Below are 25,709 nucleotides of genomic sequence, written 5' to 3' on the forward strand. Positions count from 1 at the left end.
AATGAGAATGAAATGAGAGTTTTTTTTAAAAAAAAGTGAAGTGGTTGTGATGGCCATAAAGGCCGACAGTTTTAGGAGGGTGGGTGGACCATTTGGCCTCAAGTGGTGGTGGCATGGTGTGGTCTATGGTGGTGGTAAAAGGTAGTGTTGGTATGTTGGGTGGTTTGAGACATAAGGTTAAAACATGTAAGTATTAATACATAAGACATGTTAGTTACTTGTCTCATTACTTACATGGGCTAGTCATTATATAAATGGGCTAACTAATCCACTAATTAATCCATTAAGTTGAGTAGGTTGGGCCATGGAAGTCCATTAAGGTAAAAGTCCATTAAGGTTAACTAGTGAGCATTAGTAAATACTAAGCGTAATTAATAAACCATCAAGCCAAGTAATTGTTATTAATAAATAACAATTATGTTTACGTAGTTATAATATTTCAATTATGACAAAATTTTAACGTGTACCCAGTACGTAGTTCGTTTTAAACGATAAGTGACACTAACGGTCATAAATGCATTCAAGGATCATGTTAAGTGATTAAGCACTTAATAATACGTCTTAAAATATTAACGAAAATAATTAACATAAATAAGGATCCCAAAATATAATTTAAATCAGTACGCACAAATACGCAGTTTCGTGAAAGTAATAAATAAAATTGTAAGTCGAAAAAGTCGGATCATTACATATGTTGTGTTTTACATACTAAAATTGTGACTTTGTGAAATATATTAACAGACATTTAGTGAACTTGTTTTACAAAATATCATAATTTGTAATTGATAGCTCAATAAAATTATATTGATAGAATAAGAATTAAATACACATTTTTAAAATTTTTTGACTTAATTAAATACAGTTTAATATATATTATATAATATGCTTAAAATATGTTAAATATATTCAATTACTTTTTTCTAAACAAATATATATTTTCTATTTATTATACATTTAAAACTATGTTAAATACTATTTTAAATTTTATATATATATATATATATATATATATATATATATATATATATATATATATATATATATATATATATATATATATATATATATATATATATATATATATATATATTGTCTTTCAGAGAAAGAATGACATGCTTTGATATAAGCTACTAATATTGCATCTTTAATTGTACCTTAAAATATAGAAATCTTTTTTTTTATAATAAATTTTCATGTTTAGAGAAAACTAGTGAAATGACCCGTAAAATTACAAATTTGTTTAAAAGAAACAGTTTAGTAATATGTTTTAGGTATTAAGTGAATGTAAATACTAAAGTTATTTAGTTTAATACACCGTGGAATCAAGGATTCCGACTAAGAAACTTGTTATTTTTACAAACATATTGATATACTTAATTTGGTCAGAATAAATGTACAAGTATTCTCCCACCACACTCTTCCAATTTTAATCACAATTACTATTTTATTGTTATAAAAGCCTACATCACAACCTTTTATTGATACATATATTTCGCATGCATATATAACGTAATTAATTTCGTAAAAAGAACTCATATTTGAATAATAATTATAATTATAAGTATAAGTATAATACTAAAGATTGAATTAAAATTGAGTATTTATATTTTAATAAAATTATTACTAATAACAAATGCCTCTTGAAATTTTTTTAAAAATTAAAATATAATTATTATATGAAAGTTATACAATATGCTTCAAAGTTTGTACATATTTTTATGGGATGTTTTATAAAAGATTGAACAATTTGTTTTAAAGTTTGTACATATGGTCATGAGAGTATTTTATTATAAGGTTGTACATAATACTTCAAATATTGTACATATGACTATGGGGTGTTTCACCATAAGGTTGTACATAATGCTTTAAATAGTGTACATATGGTCATGAGAGTGTTTATCATAAGGTTGTACATAATGTTTCATATATTATACAATTAACATGCTAATATTTTTACTAAATACAATTAATTATTTTAATGACATCATCATTGGGGCTTAGATTTTTTCAATTTATTTTTAAATTTTATTAACTTAGATAATTTTTATTTATATCATCATAATTTTAAACATTTATATGATACTATAGATAGATAATGCAACTACTAAATATTGATGTTAGCCAAGTTAAATATTCTTAAAATATCAACGTATCTATCTATAGTTAATATTAAAATTCTATAATGATGACATCATAAATAGTCATTTTCCTTCATTGAAAAAAAATTAAAAAGAAAATAGAAAAAAAATCTAATCCACTTAGATGACATCATAAATTAATTTAATTTACAATTAAAATTTAATCTTTACAATTTTTTAAAAAATTTCAAAAGGCATTTGTTATTAGTTATAATTATTATTATTATTAAAAATATAAATACTCAATTTTTAAGCAAACTTTATTATTATTAATTATTATTATAATTATAATAATTATTATTATAATATTAATATTCAAATATGGATTCTCCTTACGGGATTAATTACGTTATATATGTATGCGAAAATACATGTCTCTATATGTTTGTAAAAATAACGACAAGTTTCTTAGTCAGAATCCGTCTGTGATGCCCCGTACAAAACCATCGTGTACGAATCATCAACAACAGGATCATTACAAGGTTAAGTACTATATGCTGTAATAAAAGAAGTTGCATTCACGATAAAAAGATGACGTCATAACTGACGTCAATTGTTTTACACCAACAGTATGCTTCTACGAATACCAAGCATGAATAAATGTATGTGACCCTTAGATCATTACATAACATAGTTTCAAATGTATTAAAGTTTGAATGCAAGATAAACAGTTCATGCGGTGATAACACTAGAGCAGCGGGTGTCTACGGCAAGACTAGCACGACAGCAGAAGCAAATAACCTTAAGCACCTGAGAAAAACATGCTTAAAAACGTCAACACAAAGGTTGGTGAGCTATAGTTTAAGTATAACAGTAAGTAAGGTAGGCCACGAGATTTCAGTGCTACAAAGAGCGTTTCAAAACAGTATGATAAAGTATATGCTTAACCGTGGGCACTTGGTAACTAACTTAACGTTTATACCCCCTGAAAGTACACTTGGCAAGTGCGTATGTTTACGAAGTATTAAACACCCGTTAAATGCTAGCGCTACTAGCCCGAGTGGGAATGTCAAACCCTATGGATCCATATCTAAGATTCGCGTTCACGGTTCAAAAACCAATGATTAAACGTTACCGAGCTAAAGGGAATGTTTATGCCGTTGTATAACCCACACATATATAAGTTTAAGTACTCGTGCCTAGTATGTAAAACGTAAAATGCGCATGTATTCTCAGTTCCTAAAATAGTTAAAGTAAAAAGGGAATGCTATAACTCACAATGATAAAGTAGCGGTAAAGTATGACTCGGGAAATACGCAAGTGTGTAGGTCCGGAAAGTCCTCAACCTAAGTCAAATAGGACTAAGTCAGTAAATTGTCCAAATAGGTTTAAAAGTATGTAAATAAGGTCTTAAGGGTCATCATCATTCATCATTAAACAAAAGGTGTAAAGTAAGTTTCGTTCATGAAAAGAGTTTAAAACAAAGGCTGAGTTCGGTCAGTCACCACGGCCTCTATACCTACTGAAATAAGGTGAGACCAGTGATCATGGCTCCGTATATGAGTCCTTTAGCTGTGGTAAAAATTACAGAAGCAAACTCGTCTTTGTTTGACCGTGGCGACGGTCTCAGTGCGAGTAGGTCAGAATTTTCAGCACAACGTTAAATGGACATAGTGACGATCGGAGGGCCATAAATCCTAAACCGTAACTCGGATTAAGAAGAGTCTTATATGAAAAGTTATCTAATCGAACAGATCTATCTGAAAATCATAATTACAGTAGCCCAGGTCGTACGGGTCAGACACAGAAACAGTGGAACATTAGGGTCAGTAGGTTCCGGTGGTTATTGGTGCTCGATGATTATCATGGTTCTCATCCTTGATGCATATAGCTTCAAGTGTACAACTCGTTGATGTGTTTGCATCATTTTCACCAAGGTTTGACCATCATAACCCAAGTGTAATTCTAAGACATGAAGCACAATCACTTAAGTGTTGCAAGTGTTTTGATGAACCAAAGTTACATCAAAGTCTTAGATTCAACACATACATGAAATGTAAAAGTAATATTAACCAAGTTTTGACTATTATGACACAAGTGTAGGTCTAAGACATGTTGCACAACTCACTTAAGAGTTGTATGAAGTTTGATGAACCAAAGTTACATCAAGGTCTTAGATCTAACACATACATGAACTTTAAAACTAATAATAAGTTACAAACTTGAAAGTGAACTTATGAAATCAAGATCTTAAGTTGTAGAACATAGTTCTTAGTTAGATCTTGAAGATCCTAGACCTAAAAGTCTAGATCTAACATAAGTGTATAAAGTTATAATTAAAGAAAGCTCACTTACATGTTCTTGAACTTTTTAAAGTTAACTTTTGTTCAAGATAAATGAGATCAAAGTTAACTAGTAACACTTGACCAATAACAACCAACAAACATGGAATTAAAGTGCATAATGTAAAGAATAAACTAAGTAAACAAGTAACTAGTTCATGAGTTTCATACTTTAAAGATTCAAGCCTAAGTCTTGATCTTTAAGAAAGTAAACTTTAAAGTTTACTAACATGAATTACAAGTATGCTTTCACAACTCATGAACTTAAATCTTTTTAAAGCATTATATGTAGAACATAACTAGAAAGTTAGTTCTTACATGTTCTTGTTAAAACAAGATAAATGATGAACAAACTAAAGAGTTTGATTCATAATGACTAGTAAGTAATTACAACAACAAACTTCATGTAACTAAGTAACAACAACAACTAACAAGTATCAAGTAATTTAACAACATCAAAGAACAAAAGATGATGATGATGAGAGTCTAGTTAGTCCACGGTTTTGCAAGAAAGAAAGAGCGAAAAAAAGAAGTTCAAGTTACTTACAACTTAGAGAGAAAAGAGAGAAAGTTGGAAGTGTTTTGTGTGTGTTTTGAAATGAGAGAAAACTAGTGAGTTTGTAATAAAAAAATGAATCAAAACCACTCCCCATGTGTTGTAGGCCGACGGCCAAAATGGGATCAAGGGGGGAGGCAATTGTCTACTAGTTCATGCATGGTAAAGCTTTACAAAGTTGGTTGATGGAGGTGTTTACATGGGAAGGATGTATAACCAAACTAGTAACTAGATTCTATACAAGTTAAGCCATCAAGTTTAGTTTCAAATAATACTTACATGTGAGAATGGGCTAAATAGTCCAACTAAGAAGTAGGGTGGGCTTCTTAAGCCCATGTTCAATCATAAAGCCCAAGTATGTATTAATTAACAAATTAATCCAAGTTAAAGTCCATTAACACTAATAAAGGCCCAAGTAATTAACTAATAACTTTAGTTAATTAAAATGATTAATAAAATTAATCATGAATGTAAATAATACTTGAAAATATTATTCGTGTAAGTTTCGTGTGTCACAAAGACGTTTCGGGCAATTAAAGTCAAGTACGGGCAATCATGGCAACATGTAAATGTAATAACATATATTCGTTTAATCACAAGTATTAATAATAATAATTATTAATAAATAACGTTGAAAAAACCAGGGTCGTTACACCGTCGTTTTACGGTCATTAAACTAAACGACTTTAGCATTTACATTCACTTAATTCGTAAAACATATTATTAAACTGTTTCGTTTAACCAAACACGTGGTTCCACAAGTCATTTCACTAGTATAATATGGAACGTGATATTTGCATCATATATTAATTTTACGTCGGGATATTATTGCTATTGTAGTATACTAGTATAGGAGTAGGTTATAAATATTATTATGTCCCAAATTCTTAGAGATGTAGTCTTTCAAATCATATGTACATAGTTGGTGTTTTAATGTTATCTAACTATTAAAACGGGCCCGCGCGATGTCGCGGGGCCTTTAGGTTTACAGAAGTAAAAACGTTTTGGTACGGGTATTTTTAGATACACGTAGTTAGTACCTAGTGTACATAATGACCTATGCGTTTTTAACGGCAGGAAGATTGCGTAAAATAAAGGGAAACAGAAATATCGATATGATGTAGTTAGTTTGGGTAGTTTATTAGAGGTGTGTGTATGTATTGAATATAGTCCGAGGTATTTAGCATTTTTTTAGAAATGTCCGTTTCGCGTATAGTTAGTCCCGTTGTGTTCGTTAGATTTTTTTAAGTTGAACGGTGGGTTCGAAAAAATTTAACGCGAGGCGAGCAGAAAAATATGTCCCGTTGAAAATATGGGTGGAGTTTGGTTAAGATTTTTAATTAAAATATTAATTTTACACTTTATACCCCTTTTTTGAGAGTTTGGGTGTAAGTTGGCACATTTTTTGGGGGGTGATTTAGTTTTTTCCCCCTTTTTTTCCCTGTTGTCGTTTTGACCAAGTTTTTTTTAAGGGGGGGGGGGGGGGTGGGTTGGGGCAAAACGACCAAAATCTTGGTGTTGATTAGTATATAGGGTTAATAATCATTTTAGATCATTGAGATTCATATGAAAGTAAAAATTATATGATTGCATATACTTAACAAAAGTTTTGGAGATTGCGGAGTGCACACCCGTAAGAATTAAGTAGATACTGTACAAAAATAGCGGGGATTAGGGGTCGCCCCTCCTTGCGGGGTCCAATGGTATCGATTTTTCCTGCCAAAAGTCTTGCATGTTATGTTAACAGGGTTTTCTGTCAAAATAAAGGGTTTATAACGTTTAATTACACCTTTCGTGTTAAACTGTTTTAACAGATATTCCATTTAAAAAACAGTTAGTTACTTTCATTCAATTAACATACAAAAGATAACATATGTTCAGATATTCTGATACGATTTTGTCTTGCCTAGAAACGAATTGAAGTCTTGTTTTATCCAATTCAGGATTTTATGTAACATGAGGCTTGATAAGATGGAAATACTTAATTACGAATGTGTTTCACGCGATTCAAGATCAATCCAGATTATTATTCTATTTTCATACACTATTTATAACATAGTAGTTAAGTACTTTGTTGATAATCATGTCTGGTGAATCGGTGAAAGAGAAGATATCCAAATTTGCAAAACTGGTTAAGTTTGAAGGTGTTGATTTTCGAAGATGGCAACAGAAGATGCAGTTTCTTCTTACTACGTCGAAGGTTGTATATGTTCTGTTTATCCCATGCATGAACCTGTGGATGACGAGACTTTGGAACAAATAAGGAAAGACACAAGTGGGAAAACGATGAATACACCCGTCGTAGTCATATTGTCAATGGTATGATGCCCTCTTTGACGTTTATCAAGCTGTTGAATCTACAAAGGAATTACAAGATTCACTTGATGCCAAATACATGACCGAGGATGCTTTAAGTAAGAAGTTCCTTGTGAGTAATTTTAAAAATTACAAAATGGTGGATTCAAGGCCTGTTATGGAACACTTTCACGAAATCATTAAAATTTTAGGATAGTTTACACAACATAATCTAAAAATTGATGAATCCATTTTTGTGTCTTATATTATAGACAAACTGCTGCCATCATGGCTGGAATTTAAACAGATGTTAAAACATAAGATGGATTAATCGTTTTTGACTGAATCGGAAGGCCACTTACGTATTGAGGAATCAATATGGGTTCAGAAGAGTGGTGAGAAAAAGGAAAAAGGCGTTGGATCATCCTATGTAAATATGATATAGGATGGTAAACGTGAAAACAAAAACAAGAACAAAATATTTAATGGACAGAAACACAAGTTTCTAGGGAAAAACGTTGGTTCCAACAAGAAGGATAAAAAGGGTTGTTTTAATTGTGGAAAATCTGGTCATTTCAAAAGAGATTGTCGTGTTCTACAGAACAATGTGGAGCAAGCATTTCGGGTTCGGGACAAGGGTCTAAGGACCAAGTTCTTAACCAAGTTCGAAATGTTGATTGTAATTATAAATTCTGCGAAGAATTATGTGTCTCGTATTTTCGAATCATTTTATGTGAGGATGATCACATCGCTTGGTGGATTGATTCTGGTGCCACATGTCATGCTTGCAAATATCATTACTGGTTCAAGACACTCAAACTAGACAACGATGTGCTTCACATAGGAAACGACTCAATTGCTCATGTTCTTGGTCGTGAAAATGTTGTTTTAGAATTTAGTTCTAGAAAGACAATTACTTTGAATAATGTATATGTACAAGGATTGAGAAAGAATCCGATTTCCAATCTTATATAAATAAGTGTGGTTACAAACAAGCATTTGAATTTGAAAAGCACTTCTTGTCGAATGCTAGTTGATGATACGCATATCGAATCCGTATCTAATAACTCTTATTCTCATAAGAGTTATATATTTTACAAGTAAAAAACAAATTTTAGCATGCTAGAAGGAAGCAGGCTAGAAGGGAGCAAGCTAGAAGTGACAATGAATTCCGACCAGGAATTCCGAATTCCGACAAGGAATTTCGAATTCCGACCAGGAATTCTGACAAGGAATTTCGAATTCCGACCAGGAATTCCGAATTCCAACAAGGATTTACTGACAAGGATTTTCCGACAAGGATTTGCCGACCAGGATTTGCCGACAAGGATTTTCCGACCAGGATTGGCCGACTACAATCAGGCCATCTAGAATTCTCCATCTAGGATTGACTGTCTAGGATTGGCCGAATACAATCAGGCCACCTAGAATTGAAGAAGGATGAAGGCTGCCTTGTATGTAAGCCCTTTACCATGAGCACTTGCCACGTCAGCTACTTGTACAACACTTGTAGTACGCTTTGTACTACCACATATGCCTATAAATAAGGCATTCCACTACTCAAACAAGGATCTCCAATCCTTTTACTTACACCTTGATAACTCCTAAATTATACAGTTTTTTGATAACATTTTGAGGAGTTATCTTAGTATTTTTGAGTCATTTTGATGCCAAAACACACTAAAATGGTTAAAAATGGGAAACAGATATTTCTAATGATTATGTCCAAGTTATGTATCTAACGACCCGTCCTAATCCATCTGGGCGAATACATTACATTTGGTTACATCGCGAGGTACTTGACCTCTATATGATACATTTTACAAACATTGCATTCGTTTTTAAAAGACAAACTTTCTTTACACCAAAAGTTGACGGCATGCATATCATTTCATAATATATCCAACTATAATCGACTTAGTAATAATCTTGATGAACTCGGCAACTCGAATGCAACGTCTTTTGAAATATGTCATGAATGACTCCAAGTAATATCTCTAATATGAGCAAATGCACAGCGGAAGATTTCTTTCATACCTGAGAATACACATGCTTTCAAGTGTCAACCAAAAGGTTGGTGAGTTCATTAGTTTATCATAATCATTTATTTTTATAATTTTAATAGACCACAAGATTTTTATTTCCATTTCTCATAAATATACGTCCCGTGCATAGAGACAAAAATCATTCATATGGTGAACACCTGGTAATCGACCTTAACAAGATGCATATAGAATATCCTCATCATTCTGGGACAACTTTGGATATGATAGATTTGCCATCATTCCGGGAAAACATCGGACATGATAAATTCGCCATCATTCTGGGAAAACATCGGACATGATAAATTCGCCATCATTCCGGGAAAATATCGGACATGATAAATTCTCCATCATTCCGGGAAAATATCGGACATGATAAATTTGCCATCATTCCGGGAAAACATCGAACATGATAAAAAGGGCACATTCAATTTCGATAATTCAACCATAGAATGTAGTTTCGATTACTTGTGTCTATTTCGTAAAACAGTTGTAAAAGTATTTCATGTATTCGCAGTTCAAAATATATTTCGAAAGCATTTAACAAAACAGTTATAAAACAGCGCATGTATTCTCAGTCCCAAAAATGTAAAGAGTAAAAGGGAATCAAATGAACTCACCATACTGTATTTTGTAGTAAAAATACATATGACTATATTGAACAATGCAGGGTTGGCCTCTGATTCACTAACCTATATCATTTGTGTATTCATTAATATATGTAATCGTAATCGAATCAATATATATATATTATTAGTAGTGATATAATTTTTATATTAATAACTTATATATATTTCATTATTTAATTAAATGTATTCATTTTGTATATAAAAAATATTATTATAGTTAAGTTATGTATATTAAATATACTTTTATGTAATTACTCTTTTGTTTACAAAATACAAGTTATAATAACACCATAATAATTATACTGATAATAATAGTAATTTTCATAGTACTAATAATATTTATGATTGTATTAATAATAGTTTTTATAAAAATATAGATTTAAAGTAATAACACTTTTAGTAATAATTATATTAATTTTCAATAATAATAGTACTTGTTAATGAAATTCATGTTAACAAAAGTGCTAATATTAATAATAATACTTACGTCAATATTAATAAAACTAATAATTTTAAAATGATACTAATACTAATATTAACGAAAGCACTAATAAGTTTTATTATTTTCATAATAGTAATAATAATAATATTCATAATCCTAATCTCATCAAAATTTCTAATATTACAATTACTATCATTTACATATATTCACTTTAATTTTATTCATTATCTTTTGTATTCAAAAATTTATATTAATAATAATAGTAATAATATTAATGATATTAGTAATAATAATAATTTAATGATATTAGTGATAATAATATTTCATCTTTGTATCTACACTTTCTTATAAGTTTAATCATAAATACAACAACAACAACAACAACAACAAAAATAACAACAACAACAACAACAACAATAATAATAATAATAATAATAATAATAATAATAATAATAATAATAATAATAATAATAATAATAATAATAATAATAATAATAATAATAATAATAACAACAATAACAATAATAACAATAATAATAAATAAATTATCTACCTTAGTGATATAGCTCAATAAAAAGAAAAACTGTCGTCCGCCGGGCTCGAACCCGAGACCTCCCGCTCACCAACACCTCACTTGAACCATTAGGCTGTTGCCTATTTTCTGAATAATACCATCATCCCTTTATATTTAACCCGTATAATATTTTTTCCTTTTCTTCTTCGATTAATCACCAATTCAACCAAGGATCAATTCCCATTACTAAATTCTAAATATATTAATTTAGGAATTAAATCTAATACAGAAAACATTAGTGATTAACAATTTAATTAAAACAGAAAGGATTAAATCACAGAAGCTGGGACAGAAGAGAAATAAAACGCGTATGAACTTGGATTCAAATTCGATTTTCTAAAATGTTTTAGACCCAGGTTTCTAAATGAAATAAGTTTTAATTGGTTACTGGAAGCTTTATGGAGTTTCAGTTTAACTTAAAACATAAAAATGAACTTGAATTTTCATGAAGAACGATCGTTTGACTTTTGAAAACCAAACCTTTGACTTCAAAATTAGAGCTTGTTAGATGAAATGGAAACTTATAACTTTCCAGATAGTTTATATGTATCAATCCTAATATATCTGCATTATTACTTTTTGCAAATTCATTGGAAATCGAAGTTTTTGTAATCTAAGTAAGAAACAGGGTAGAACGAGCTGTAAAGAAATATAAGATAGATGAAATTGATTACAGAAAATTTTACATTGATATTTGAGGGTGGATACTTGATGATAATTCCTTAACTGATTACATTCCATCGATTAATTTTATAGAATGTAATTCGATCGTACCTATTTCCTTTATCAGACAAAAACAAAAAAAAAATGGAGAAGAAAAAGATGTGATTTGATTTTGATTCGGTAACAATATTTGTTTGTAGCATAACTAATTTGTACTAGAATCAATCACGCACAGTTTTGTTGACAAATTGAAGCTGACTAGAATCCTATAAATTAATCATGTATTTATCTGTATTTATAAATATATAAACTATTTTTATATAATTATAATTCTGTATATGTATTTGATTATTTACCTACTGTATTTTGCATATGTATATGTATATGTATCTGATTATATTCAGTATTATTAAATATATACATGCATTAATACTAATAACAATTATATAAAATTTATAATAATGATAATAATATCAATATTTCTAATAACTAATAATTAATAATTAAATAATTTAATAATAATACCATTTATATTAATAATAATTTTATTAATAATGATATAAAATAATAATAATACTGATAATGTTCATAGTAAAGTTGATAATAGCATCGAAATATTAATACTAAAATACTAATACAAATATTAACAATAATAGAATACTAATAATACTAATAAAATTGTTAATTAACATTAAGACAAATAATAATCATAATAATGCTAATAATAATAATGTATCAAGTTACATGTAACAACTTTTAATAATAATAATAATAATAATACAGATATTAATATCATTATTAACATTAACATTAGTAATAATAATGAAAGTAATAATAATAATATTGATATATTATTTATATTTTAACTTGTAATTTCAAATAATATATTAACTTTATATTTCATTACTTATGTAACACTTATCCTATAAAATTACATATTCGAATATTTTATATTTATATGTGTGTATATATATATATATATATATATATATATATATATATATATATATATATATATATATATATATATTTTATATACATATTACAACATACATATTATATTAATTGTGTATAGAATTCATATATATATATATTTATATATATTTATTTTAGTAACATTTTAATTATTTTGTATATCACTCTACATATTTAATTCGAATGATTAAATAGTATTATATTAATTAAACACTTATTTTTATATTTACACACACACACACATATATATATATATATATATATATATATATATATATATATATATATATATATATATATATACTTATTTATTTACACACAATTGTTCGTGAATCGTCGAAAATGGTCAAAGGTCAAATGCATTCATGAATAGTAGTTCAAACATTTTGGGGACTCTGTTTGCTTATCGTGTCGGAAACATATGAAGATTAAGTTTAAATTTGGTCAAAAATTTCCGGGTCGTCACAGTACCTACCCGTTAAAGAAATTTCGTCTCGAAATTTGAATGAGATCGTCATGGTTGACAATATGAATGTTTTCAAGACGAATATGAGTTGATAAATAGAGTTTTATTACCATAAAGTAATATAGATAAAATAATTCGATTACTCGAAGAGTACGAGTGAAGATATCACAGAAGAGTGAAATGAATAAATGTAGGTTTGTTTTAACCGGTGACGCAGTCACGGTTGATTTCCGAAATTCATGGGATTTAAAAGGAAATCTTCGAAATCTATAAGATTTGATTCTTCGGTGAATAAAGAAATTAAGATCTCTATAATTAAATACGATGATCTGCCTCGATTACTCTGTCTGATATTTCCATTATAAATTAAACTTTTTCCATTCCATTATTTTTACCACTCCTATACTCAATTCTCAAATTCAAGAGATTGTGAAAATGCTTAATCCTGTTCTGATTCTTGTCCTTATTCTTACTATCTCAACAACCATTCTCCTTTTTCAACTACCACCGGAGGAATCTGTTTTCTTCTACTTCGCCCTTGGGGTTTTAATGTTTTTAATTCTCCCGTGTCATTATGTTGCAATAAACATTGATATACACGGTTTGTAATTTATGTGTTGTTATCGGGCTTTATATTCTCCTTTATATTTCGGAGCTCTTTGCCTCTTTATTCTCTTCTCGATTCTCTAGTAAAGCGAGTAATGGTCCAGAATTCGTAAGTATGGAGCTTTGAATTATCATAATATACAAGGTAGAAAGGAAAGGTAGTAGCACGATTTGATTTGTCAAATTTCCTGAATCACTGAGAACAGAACTATCAAGAATATACTTTCTTGATATGTTCAGAAGTTAAACAGAATGAAAGAGTTATGTAACATGGTACATGATGACGGTAGGGTCTGTGAATCATCATGTTCCATTAGAAGCTCAGCATGACTTACTATAATATAATCACGTTGATCAAGTGTCATTATATTATACTAATTCATGCATCAATTTCTTTACATTTCTCCAGAATTCATTCATAAATTAAACTAAAATTTTACAGAAGTTTTCAATATAATGAAACACAGGAAGCACGAAGAGGTATATAATTCAGGACGAGAATATTTATGAAAATATCCTCAGAAATATCGAAGATATTTATGATGATATTTTGGAATTTCTAAGTTCGAAAGTTGATAAGGAAAAATTTTCCGCAAGATTTTAACATGACTTCGGAGCAGGATATTCTTCAAAGACTTTATTTAGATCCAGAATTATCTAGATTATTTGAATATAGGGTTTGGTCCTTGTATTTGTCCTTGGTCTCCTTCATGGCTAGCTCAATCTGTTTTTCAGTACCAAATTTTCTATCGAGCGTTCCCAACATTCCATTCTTTATTATCAAACTTTTGGCCGTTTAGACCATCTACAATTTTGCTGTTTCCTCTGCATTTAATGCTACCATATCTGAATCATCGGTTATCAGTCCGAGGTGGTTTATGTTTTTAGATGATTAAATGTTGATGGTAATATGGTGGAATATAAAAGGTTCCCTGGTAACAATAAAAGAGCACGTATATATATCAAGACTTATTGGAGCTGTGACAAAACTGGCTATCTCGAACAAGAATTGCAAAGTTATTTTCGGTAATAATAAAGCTAAAGTAATTAACACAGCTTTGTGTTAAACGTTTACTCAGTTTCCGAGTGTTTTCAGGTGCATGACTATATGCATCAATCTTTTCTTCCGTAGATGAAGTGCGGTTGGTTCATCCTATCGATTGAAGTGTTTTCAAGAATCATGAAAGGTTTAAACGCAGATTGTAATTGTCAAGATACAAATGAGGTTTAAGATGAAATCAAGTGGCAAACTTGAAGAAATGTTTAGTTTCATATGTTATAATCAATATTTTAATTCATTTTAATTGTCCAATGTTATTAATCCACAGTCGATAGTCCACAGTTAACAGTCCAATAATTCATATATAGCTTAATATATAATATTCGAATTAATTAATACATATCGTGACCTGTGTACATGTCTCAGACTCGATCACAACTCAAAGTATATATATTATTGTAGAATCAACCTCAACCCTGTATAGCTAACTCGCGCATTACTGCATATAGAGTGTCTATGTTTATTCTAAATAATATATACAGATGCGTCGATATGATATGTCAAAACCTTGTATACGTGTTCCGACATTTAAAGTGCGTAAAATAAATAACAGAAATTAAATGATGATAAATAAAGTGCGTAAAGTAAATAACAGAAATTAAATGACGATAAATAAAATTGCGATAATTAAATTGCGATAAATAAACTGCGATAAATAAAATTTAATCAGTTAGCTCGGAACAGTTAGCTGGAAACAGTTAGCGTAGATTCTTAATAAAAATTTTCTCATAGTTAATTCGTTTGTTTCTAACAAATTTTATTTTGTTAAATGTTTATCTTCATTATGCTACTTGTTGGATTCTGATAAGTCAAAATCTAAATATAAAATTGAATGAAAATGGTTATTCTGTGATGAGCGGATTCGTACTTCTGTGGTTGTAAGTAGGATAGTAAATGACTATTGAATCAGATTCGAAGAATGTACAATGTAACTTATTAATGTGAAATCTAAATATTCCTCGGGTATTACCTACCCGTTAAAATATTTTCAACATTAACAGTTTGTACAAAAGAATTTTTAATTACAATCTTTATGAAAATATACTTACATATATATTTTCTTCAGATTTAATCATGGATTTAATGAATTAATATGATATTAATCTCATTTGTTTTTTGGTTTGAGCTAGAATAGCTAATCTCTAAGACTTCAGAGATTACATAATCGCCATGTTCCGTGAAGATAAATGATATAGAACGATTCGTAGAACGAAAATTAATCGATGTAGAACAAGGTGTAAAACGAAGATTATGCTCGAGGTACATAATGAGATGTTGAGGCATGGATTGTTGATGGTACTGGTGCTGTTACTGATGGTACTTTTGGTGCCGGTGATGTTGCTGAAGCTGGTAAATTTTGCACCATATTCTCCCAATTGTTTACTTGAGCGCGAAGTTCGCTAACTTCTTCTATTATTCCGGGATGATTGTCGGTCGGAACGAGCGGATGAATAAGGTTTAGAATTGTGGATAGAATATAATCATGTCGAACTACTCTGGAAATGAGGCTGAAAATGTTGTTTCAGATAGATTCGTCGGTAAGTGCTTCAGGTTCTTCGCCAAGAGGGCAATTTGGTTGGTGGAAAGGATCGCCTTTTTCGCTTCTCCATTGATTAAGTCGACTACGAACCCATCAGATGAATTGGGGATGGCTGATTGATTGATTCATTCGGGTGACACCGCTTTCGGAGCTTAGATGAATATCCATGTCGGAATAACTGTCGGAGTAACTATCGGAATAGCTATCGAAATCCGAGGGACTCGAACTGGTTGAGTGATTCATCTCGTACGATCAGATGAAGGATTTTCGATAAGAAATTGATTATAGGATGTAGATTAGTACCCTGCAATACATAACTTACATATGCATATATAATACTAAAATCCCATAAGTTACGGAGGAATCTACGGAAGCTGTCAGGCAAAGGTAACAATAACAGATACGCTAAGATATGAATTTATCTATACACTGTCTATGCAATAGAGGCAGTAAGACATGTCTAGACTAAGAATAATAAGCAGGTAATTTCCTAAGGATGATATGCAGATGATTTCCGACTGGAAATGATAAGCAAAACTTTTGACATACAGACACAGTCGAAGTCCAGACTCACTAATGCATCTAAACAACTATCAGTTAGACACACTAATGCAAGACCTGGTTCGCTAAGACCACCGCTCTGATACAAACTCTAACGACCCGTCCTAATCCATCTGGAAGAATACATTACATTTGGTTACATCGCGAGGTACTTGACTTCTATATGATACATTTTACAAACATTGCATTCGTTTTTAAAAGAAAAACTTTCTTTACACCGAAAGTTGACGGCATGCATACCATTTCATAATATATCTAACTATAATTGACTTAGTAATAATCTTGATGAACTCAGTGACTTGAATGCAACGTCTTTTGAAATATGTCATGAATGACTCCAAGTAATATCTCTAATATGAGCAAATACACAGCGGAAGATTTCTTTCATACCTGAGAATAAACATGCTTTAAAGTGTCAACCAAAAGGTTGGTGAGTTCATTAGTTTATCATAAAACAATAAAATTCATCATTTTGATAGACCACAAATTTAAATCCTGCATGGTACATATGGGCCCGAATCCTATACCCACATGTAATGTACATGCGATATCTTTTAAATACAGTACACCTTTCTCGTGTACGAAATCATCTTTCATAAATCTTAGTAACCGTACACATATCTCGTGCACAAAAATAATATACACATAACCTGTGCATAAAATCATTCTCTCGATATATAACATTCATATCAATTGGTGGCAATTATCATGTCCACATAATTCAATGGTGGCAATTATCATGTCCACATAATTCAATGGTGGCAATTATCATGTCCACATAATTCAACAGTGGCAATTATCATGTCCACATAATTCAATAATATTTCGCAGAACTTCTGTCTGCATAATAATTCATTCGAGGAATGTTTTGCTTGTGTCTATCTCGTCAAACATTTATAAAAGCATTTCATGTATTCGCAGTTCAAAATGTATTTCAAAAGCATTTAATAAAGCAGTTGTAAAAATAGCGCATGTATTCTCAGTCCCAAAAATATAAAGAGTAAAAGGGAATCAAATGAACTCACTATACGATATTTTGTAGTAAAAATATGCATACGACAGAACTGAACAATGCTAGGTTGGCCTCGGATTCACGAACCTATATCAGGTATATATATTAATACATGTAATCGTAATCGAGCAAATTTATATATTATATTTTAAATTATATATCTTATATGTTTAATTTGTATATATAATTAAAATAGTTAATATTTATAGTTTTATATATACATATGATTAATATTATATTAAAAATCAATAATTTGTTATATGTAAATAAAAATCTTAATGTATATAATTATATGTAATATTATGGTAGTTGTAATAAATTTACTTTTATATAGAAAATACCTATTTGTTATAATAATATTGATACTAATAACAATCTAAATGATAATTTTATTAATAATATAAATTTTGTTAAAACTGATAATAATAGTAATAATAATAATTATTATAATAACTACAATAGTAATGATCTTTCTAATAATGATAATAATAATAATAATAATTAATAATAATAGTGGTAATAATAATAATAATACTTATGCTAATGATAATGATATTAACCATATTATTAATGTTAACATAATAATACCAATAATTAGTAAATATAACATTAATAATAATAATAAATAGAAGTTCTACCTCCAAAAAGAATAGGCTAAGAAAATAATGCCCCAGCCCGGGCTCGAACCCGCGACCTTTCGCTATCCCAATAACACCACAAAAGATTGAACCATTTATATTTTTCTATTACAATATGGATCCATTACTTATTTACTTCATTAAATTCGGACTCCACAGAAAATGAAAGAGCTCGGCCCAAGTCCACAACACATATCTCGGCCCAACAGTTTGTCTAAGCCCGATTAATAGTTAATGGCCCAAATGAAATTGAATATAACCAAATCCTTAGGTTATCTGGTAATCGTTCGAATATTATAGGAACAGAAATACAACAGTACGCAGTCATCCACTACGATTATCAGTCTTTTGATATCGACATTATCATTACTTCCTTCCACTACTGAAACCTCACCATTGAGCCATATAATTATTATTGCATTCGGTATATATATATTTTTTTAATTATTATCATCATTTACTAACTCCTCAGCTTATCCTAATTCGATTACTAAAATAACAAATAGCCACTTTATGTGACCCCTTGATCAGCCACAAATTTCAATCAAGAAAGCATGATGTTCGTGTAAATGGGATCCAAGGAGAAAAGAAAAAAAAATTCACATCGTTCCACTGATTAGTTTCTATCTCTTTTAATGATTAGGTGGGGTTACCCACATGGAACCTTGTCGGTCAAGAAGAAGATAAAGTGGTAATACACGAGTGATATAGATGGGTTTATTTTGGGCAAAAGAGGGTTTGTGGGTTCACGATGGTAAACGGATATTGTACGCAGAAAAACTGATGCATTCGTTGATCATTATCAAACGCGTAAAAACAGAAATAGCAGTTATAGTCATGGGTATTTAACGGCCCAACAGTATATTATACTTGGATTCAAGGTTCACGGTCCACCATATAAATAATACACAGCCCGTAAGAAGAAAAATATGGTGGCCCAAGTAGATAATATAAGCCGTTAAATGATCGGGTACAACATGCCATAGGATTCGTGAGTTTGTCTGGCTCCACAGAAAAATATCATTACTCACCAACAAGTGGGTTATCACTTTAATCCTGTCGACCCAAGAGAAAGAAAAATAATACGCACTAGATTAATTTCATCTTTATATAGTCACCACATCCTTATACATAATTATGTTTGCATGCATCTCTTTATCAGTTTAAAGGAATACTCAAGTAGAAGAGCTCGAGCATCAGTTACATTAGGAACGTGTAAGGAATGGAACACAAATTAATAACGTTTGAGTGGTTCACGTAGGTGATAATTTTGTTGTCACAGCCATAGCCTTTTGGTGTTCTTCTCGATGGTTTGAGGTTTCAGGACTAGAATAAAAGGGGTGGTGGTAGTTTAATGGTGATTCAAAAGTGGTGCTTCGGTTTAGAGAGGATACAAAGGTAGTGGTAATGGTGTAAACTGTATACAGAAACATAGAGCGGCAGTTGGATAATGCAAGCCGTAACAGTAATTACAAATGGGTTTCACCTGACCTTGTTCGAACTAAAACCCAAAAGTGAGTAGTAATAAGTATAGCTCGGGTGATGATAGATTGTACAAAGAAAAGAAAGGAAATATTAAGAAAGGTATGAACAAAAAATTTGGTTGGTGAGTTTGTGTTGTTTTAAGTTTGTTTTTCTTTGTCTCTACAAGCGTATATGTAATTATAGAGATAGATTGCAAAAGAGTAAGAATCACATTAAGTGAGATGCGGTGTCGACAGAGATATTCGAGTCAGGAAGAAACAAACATGAAAAAAGCAGATTATGACTAGTAACAAATTCATACATTTTTCTGTTACTGAATTCTATCCAAATTTGTTTTGTAATGAAATTGGAATCAACAGATATTAAAGGTTAGACATAAAACAAGCTTGTGATAGTAATGGAAAAATGATTCGTACAATTATTTGATTTTGATATATAACTGCATTGTACCTGCTGATAATGCTAAAAACGAACATATATTTCATAGCATTATTCCTAAAGAAAGACAAGCTTTTAGTTGCAATTGTCCTATTTACAAGTGATATTCGTTTAAATAATAAAAGGTGAAGACAAAAGGCAGATTCGACGAATTGAAGACGCAAACAACCAAAAAGCTCAAAAGTACAAAAGACAATCAAAGAGGTTCCAATTATTGATAAGAAACGTCTCAAAATTACAAGAGTACAAGATTCAAAACGCAAAGTACAAGATATTAAATTGTACGCAAGGACGTTCGAAAATCCGGAACCGAGACCAGAGTCAACTCTCAACGCTTGACGCAACGGACTAAAAATTACAAGTCAACTATGCACATAAATATAATATAATATTTAAATAATTCTTATAATTATTTATATATTATATATTATATTATTAAAAACCGTCGGCAGAAAAAATAAAGGCATGTGAGCCTCTCCAGCTGGCCATGCGATCGCATGGCCTTGAAGGGTAAAGCTCATGCGATCGCATGAGCCACTTTTCCAGCCCACATGCCTATAAAATTCGCAGCTTGGTGAACATCAAAACACATCTTTTTCTTCTCCTCATTCATACGTAGTATATATTTATATTTATATTTTAATTTTAATTTTAATTCTAATAATAAGGGTATGTTAGCGAATGTTGTAAGGGTGTAAGTCGAAATTCTGTTCGTGTAACGCTACGCTATTTTTAATCATTGTAAGTTATGTTCAACCTTTTTAATTTAATGTCTCGTAGCTAAGTTATTATTATGCTTATTTAATCCGAAGTAATCATGATGTTGGGCTAAAAATATTAAAATTGGGTAATTGGGCTTTGTACCATAATTGGGGTTTGGACAAAAGAACGACACTTGTGGAAATTAGACTATGGGCTATTAATGGGCTTTATATTTGTTTAACTAAATGATAGTTTGTTAATGTTAATATAAAGATTTAAAATTGGGCATCCCTATAAATAACCATTTACACTCGATCGGACACGATGGGCGGGGTATTTATATGTACGAATAATCGTTCATTTAACCGGACACGGGAATGGATTAATAGCTACGAGAATTATTAAAACAGGGGTGAAATTATGTACAAGGACACTTGGCATAATTGATAACAAAGTATTAAAACCTTGGGTTACACTCAGTCGACATCCTGGTGTAATTCTTAAACAATGTATTAAAATCTTGTTACAATTTAAGTCCCCAATTATTTGGAATATTTAACTTCGGGTATAAGGATAATTTGACGAGGACACTCGCACTTTATATTTATGACTGATGGACTGTTATGGACAAAAACCAGACGGACATATGAAATAATCCAGGATAAAGGACAATTAACCCATGGGCATAAAACTAAAATCAACACGTCAAACATCATGATTACGGAAGTTTAAATAAGCATAATTCTTTTATTTCATATTTAATTTCCTTTATTTTATATTTAATTGCACTTCTAATTATCGCACTTTTATTTTTTGTTATTGTATTAAATTTAATTGCACTTTTAATTATCGTACTTTTTAATTATCGCAAGTTTATTTTATCACACTTTTATTTATCGCAATTTCATTATCGTTATTTACTTTACGCTTTAAATTAAGTCTTTTATTTATTTAATATTTTACATTTGGTTTTAACTGCGACTAAAGTTTTAAAATCGATAAACCGGTTATTAAACTGTAAAAACCCCCCTTTAAAATAATAATATTACTTATATATATATATATATATATATATATATATATATATATATATATTCGTATTTTTATAAATTAAACTAATATAGCGTTAAGCTTTGATTAAAAGATTTCCTGTGGAACGAACCGGACTTACTAAAAACTACACTACTGTACGATTAGGTACACTGCCTATAAGTGTTGTAGCAAGGTTTAAGTATATCCATTAAATAAATAAATAAATATCTTGTGTAAAATTGTATCGTATTTAATAGTATTTTTCTGCTAAAATTTAATAGTATTTTATACCCCTTAGCTTTAACTATCAAGTATTTTTGGCACCGCTGCCGGGGAACGCCGAAGCGAAACGCCACACATATAAAAAAAAATACGTTTTTGTAAAAATACGTTTTAAATATTCGAAAATATAAAAAGAAAACAAAAATATAAATATTTTTAAGAGTTTGTTAAATATTTAAGTTCTATAAAAGTTTCTTTATCTTTATTTTATAAAAATATAAGTTTTATTTAATTTATATAAATATATTACATAAATATATAAAACAGAAAATTCAAAACAGAAAAAAAAATATAAAAACACTCGGGCCTGCTACTGTAGCAGCCCGTAACCTGGCCCAAAACCTCAGCTCATGCGATCGCATGAGCCCGAAGGCATAAACTCATGCGATCGCATGAGAGTGTCTGACACACCAACTGCAACCCTAAAACTGCATTTATTACGGTGTATTATTATTATTATTTAATAAACCCTAATTAGGTTTTAATATTTTATTATTTAGTTTAATTTTAGTTTTTAATTTATTTTATATTTAGTTAAATTAGTTTAATTAAGTTGTAAAATTAATAGTTTTATAAAATAAATAATATAAAAATAATATTTTTATAAAAATTGTACTTTTTACAACTTTTAGTATATTTTTATATTTTATTTTTTTAATTGTTTTTAGCGTAATATTTGTATTTTTCGCTCGTATTTAGTTTTAATTCATAGTTTTTGCCATAGTTATTTTTATTTCTAGATTTTTAGGCCTTGCCGTAAAATCCGTTAAGTACTTTTTCTTTGGACTAAGATTTAGGTGCTTTAGAATTTTGCAACGCCTTTTTAAGTTTTAGTACCTTTTTAAGATATTGCCATTTGGGATATAGTTTTTCCTGTAAGCTTTAATTTTTTTAGACACCTTTTACCTATGTATCAATTATCATTCCAATTAGTAATCTCAATTTGCGATTATAATTTTAAGTTAGTGATAGTAACAAGGTTGGGTTAGTCAAGTATTTTTAAGTTTTATAAGTCACTCTTTTTCTTTCTTATTTTTCGACGCCTTTTATTTTTTCGACCTTTTTCGACGCGCTCTTTTTCTTTCTTATTTCTCGCTATTCTAGTTTTAGGACATAGATTTTTTTTCTACTTCTTATCTAAATTTCTTAAAATTACGAAAATTTATTTTAAGTGGTTAAATTGATAGACATCAAAATTTTCTGGTTCGTAGTAATAGTTGGATCTGTACGTAGACCGGGTTATTGGAGCCAAACAGTCCTCAATTATATTGAGACCAAACGAATCCTGCCCCTCTGCTGCATCTTTTGGCTATTCAAAACGTGGACAAAATCAGAAAAGTCTATTAATTGGATAACTTATATAATTTTTTTTCTGTCCTTTTAAAAACTAATAGGATATTCAGTGAATGCACCGAGCAAGACGTTCACCACCTTTTGTACGTTCACCACCTGTAACTAGATCAAGACATCTAGCAAATATTACCGCCGTTGATTTTTCTTTAGAATCGTCATCCAGTCGACCAAGTACTCCAATTCAAATTTCCGATAATCCATTTTTTGAAACCGACCTCACAATTGAGAATCCGGGGAATAATCAGGGACAATTCGTAGATCCTGAACCATTAATTTTTCCTCCGGAACCACCAATCATTCAAACAGAGATTGTTGAGGAACGAACCATTAAATCAAAATCCTCTAGTGATTCCGATTCAACAAATTCAATTATGGAGAATCTGGAACCTTTAAGTATGGAAGACCGAATGAGAGCTAAACGCACTGGCCAAGGTCACGCAATTACTCATCCTGACATTAATGCGCCAGATTATGAAATCAAAGGACAAATTCCTCACATGGTGACTAATCAATGCCAATTTAGTGGTGCGCCGAAGGAAGATCCAAATGAACATCTTCGTACCTTTAATAGGATCTGCACTCTATTTAAAATCCGAGAAGTAGAGGATGAACAGATATATCTCATGTTATTTCCCTGGACTTTAAAGGGAGAAGCCAAAGATTGGTTAGAATCGTTACCTGAAGGGGCGATTGATACATGGGACGTTTTAGTTGAAAAATTTCTTAAACAATTCTTTCCCGCATCTAAAGCCGTAAGACTTCAAGGAGAAATTATTACGTTCACACAGAAGCCAAATGAAACTCTATATGAGGCATGGACAAGATTTGGAAAGTTATTAAGAGGATGTCCGCAACATGGTTTAGACACCTGTCAAATAGTACAAATATTCTACCAAGGATGTGACATCACTACAAGGAAAGACATCGATATAGCAGCTGGTGGTTCTATTATGAAGAAAACCGAAACTGATGCTTACAAAATTATTGATAACACAGCTTCCCACTCACATGAGTGGCACCAAGAAAAAGATATCGTTAGATCATCTAAAGCAGCTAGAGCCGATTCTAGCCATGACTTAGATTCCATTTCCGCAAAGTTAGATGCTGTCGAGAGACGAATGGAAAAGATGACTAAAGATATACACTCAATACGAATTAGTTGTGAGCAGTGTGGAGGACCACATTTGACAAAAGATTGTCTTAGTATTGAACTAACAATGGAACAAAGAGAGAATATTTCATACATAAACCAAATGCCTGGAAATAATTATCAGAATAATTATCAACCGCCAAGACCTATCTACAATCAAAACCAGAATTATAATCAAAATATTCCATACAACAACCAACAAGGTCCTAGCAATCAATAAGTATCCAACAATACTTACAACCAGCAAAGACCTAATTTTCAAAACAAACCACCACAAACCGATGATAAAATGCCGAATTTAGAAGATATGATGACAAAGCTAGCTGAAACTCAAACGCAGTTTTTCACATCTCAGAAACAAACTAATGAACAAAATGCTCAAGCATTTAGAAATCAACAAGCTTCTATTCAAAATTTGGAATAAGAAGTAAGTAACCTAGCAAGGTTAATAGGTGAAAGAAAACCGGGAAGTCTACCTAGTGATAAAAATGCAAACCCCCGGAATGAAACAGCTAAAGCCATTACCACAAGAAGTAGTACAACACTTAAACCACCTGTAACTTCTGATGAAGCTATTCCTACTCCACAAGAACCACAACCTGATCAAGATAAGGAAAAAGAACCGGTAGTTGAAAACATTAATGAAGATAACACAGTTAAGACTAAACCTTATGTTAAACCATACCAACCACCACTTCCTTACCCGAGTAAAATGAAAAAAGAGAAACTTGAAGCCGAGCAATCCAAATTCTTAGATATGTTTAAACAGATAAATGTAAATCTTCCTT

General features: G+C 30.4%; 1 non-coding gene across 1 annotated transcript; it reads right to left on the bottom strand.

Moving 5' to 3' along the window:
- Window positions 1–24,526: 24,526 nt before the first annotated feature.
- Window positions 24,527–24,633, bottom strand: LOC139869485 (small nucleolar RNA R71). The gene has a single exon (XR_011766092.1). It is a non-coding gene; the product is annotated as a small nucleolar RNA R71 (small nucleolar RNA).
- Between the last annotated feature and the right edge of the window lie 1,076 nt (window positions 24,634–25,709).

Source organism: Rutidosis leptorrhynchoides, chromosome 9, assembly GCF_046630445.1.
Source record: "Rutidosis leptorrhynchoides isolate AG116_Rl617_1_P2 chromosome 9, CSIRO_AGI_Rlap_v1, whole genome shotgun sequence".
NCBI lineage: Eukaryota > Viridiplantae > Streptophyta > Magnoliopsida > Asterales > Asteraceae > Rutidosis > Rutidosis leptorrhynchoides.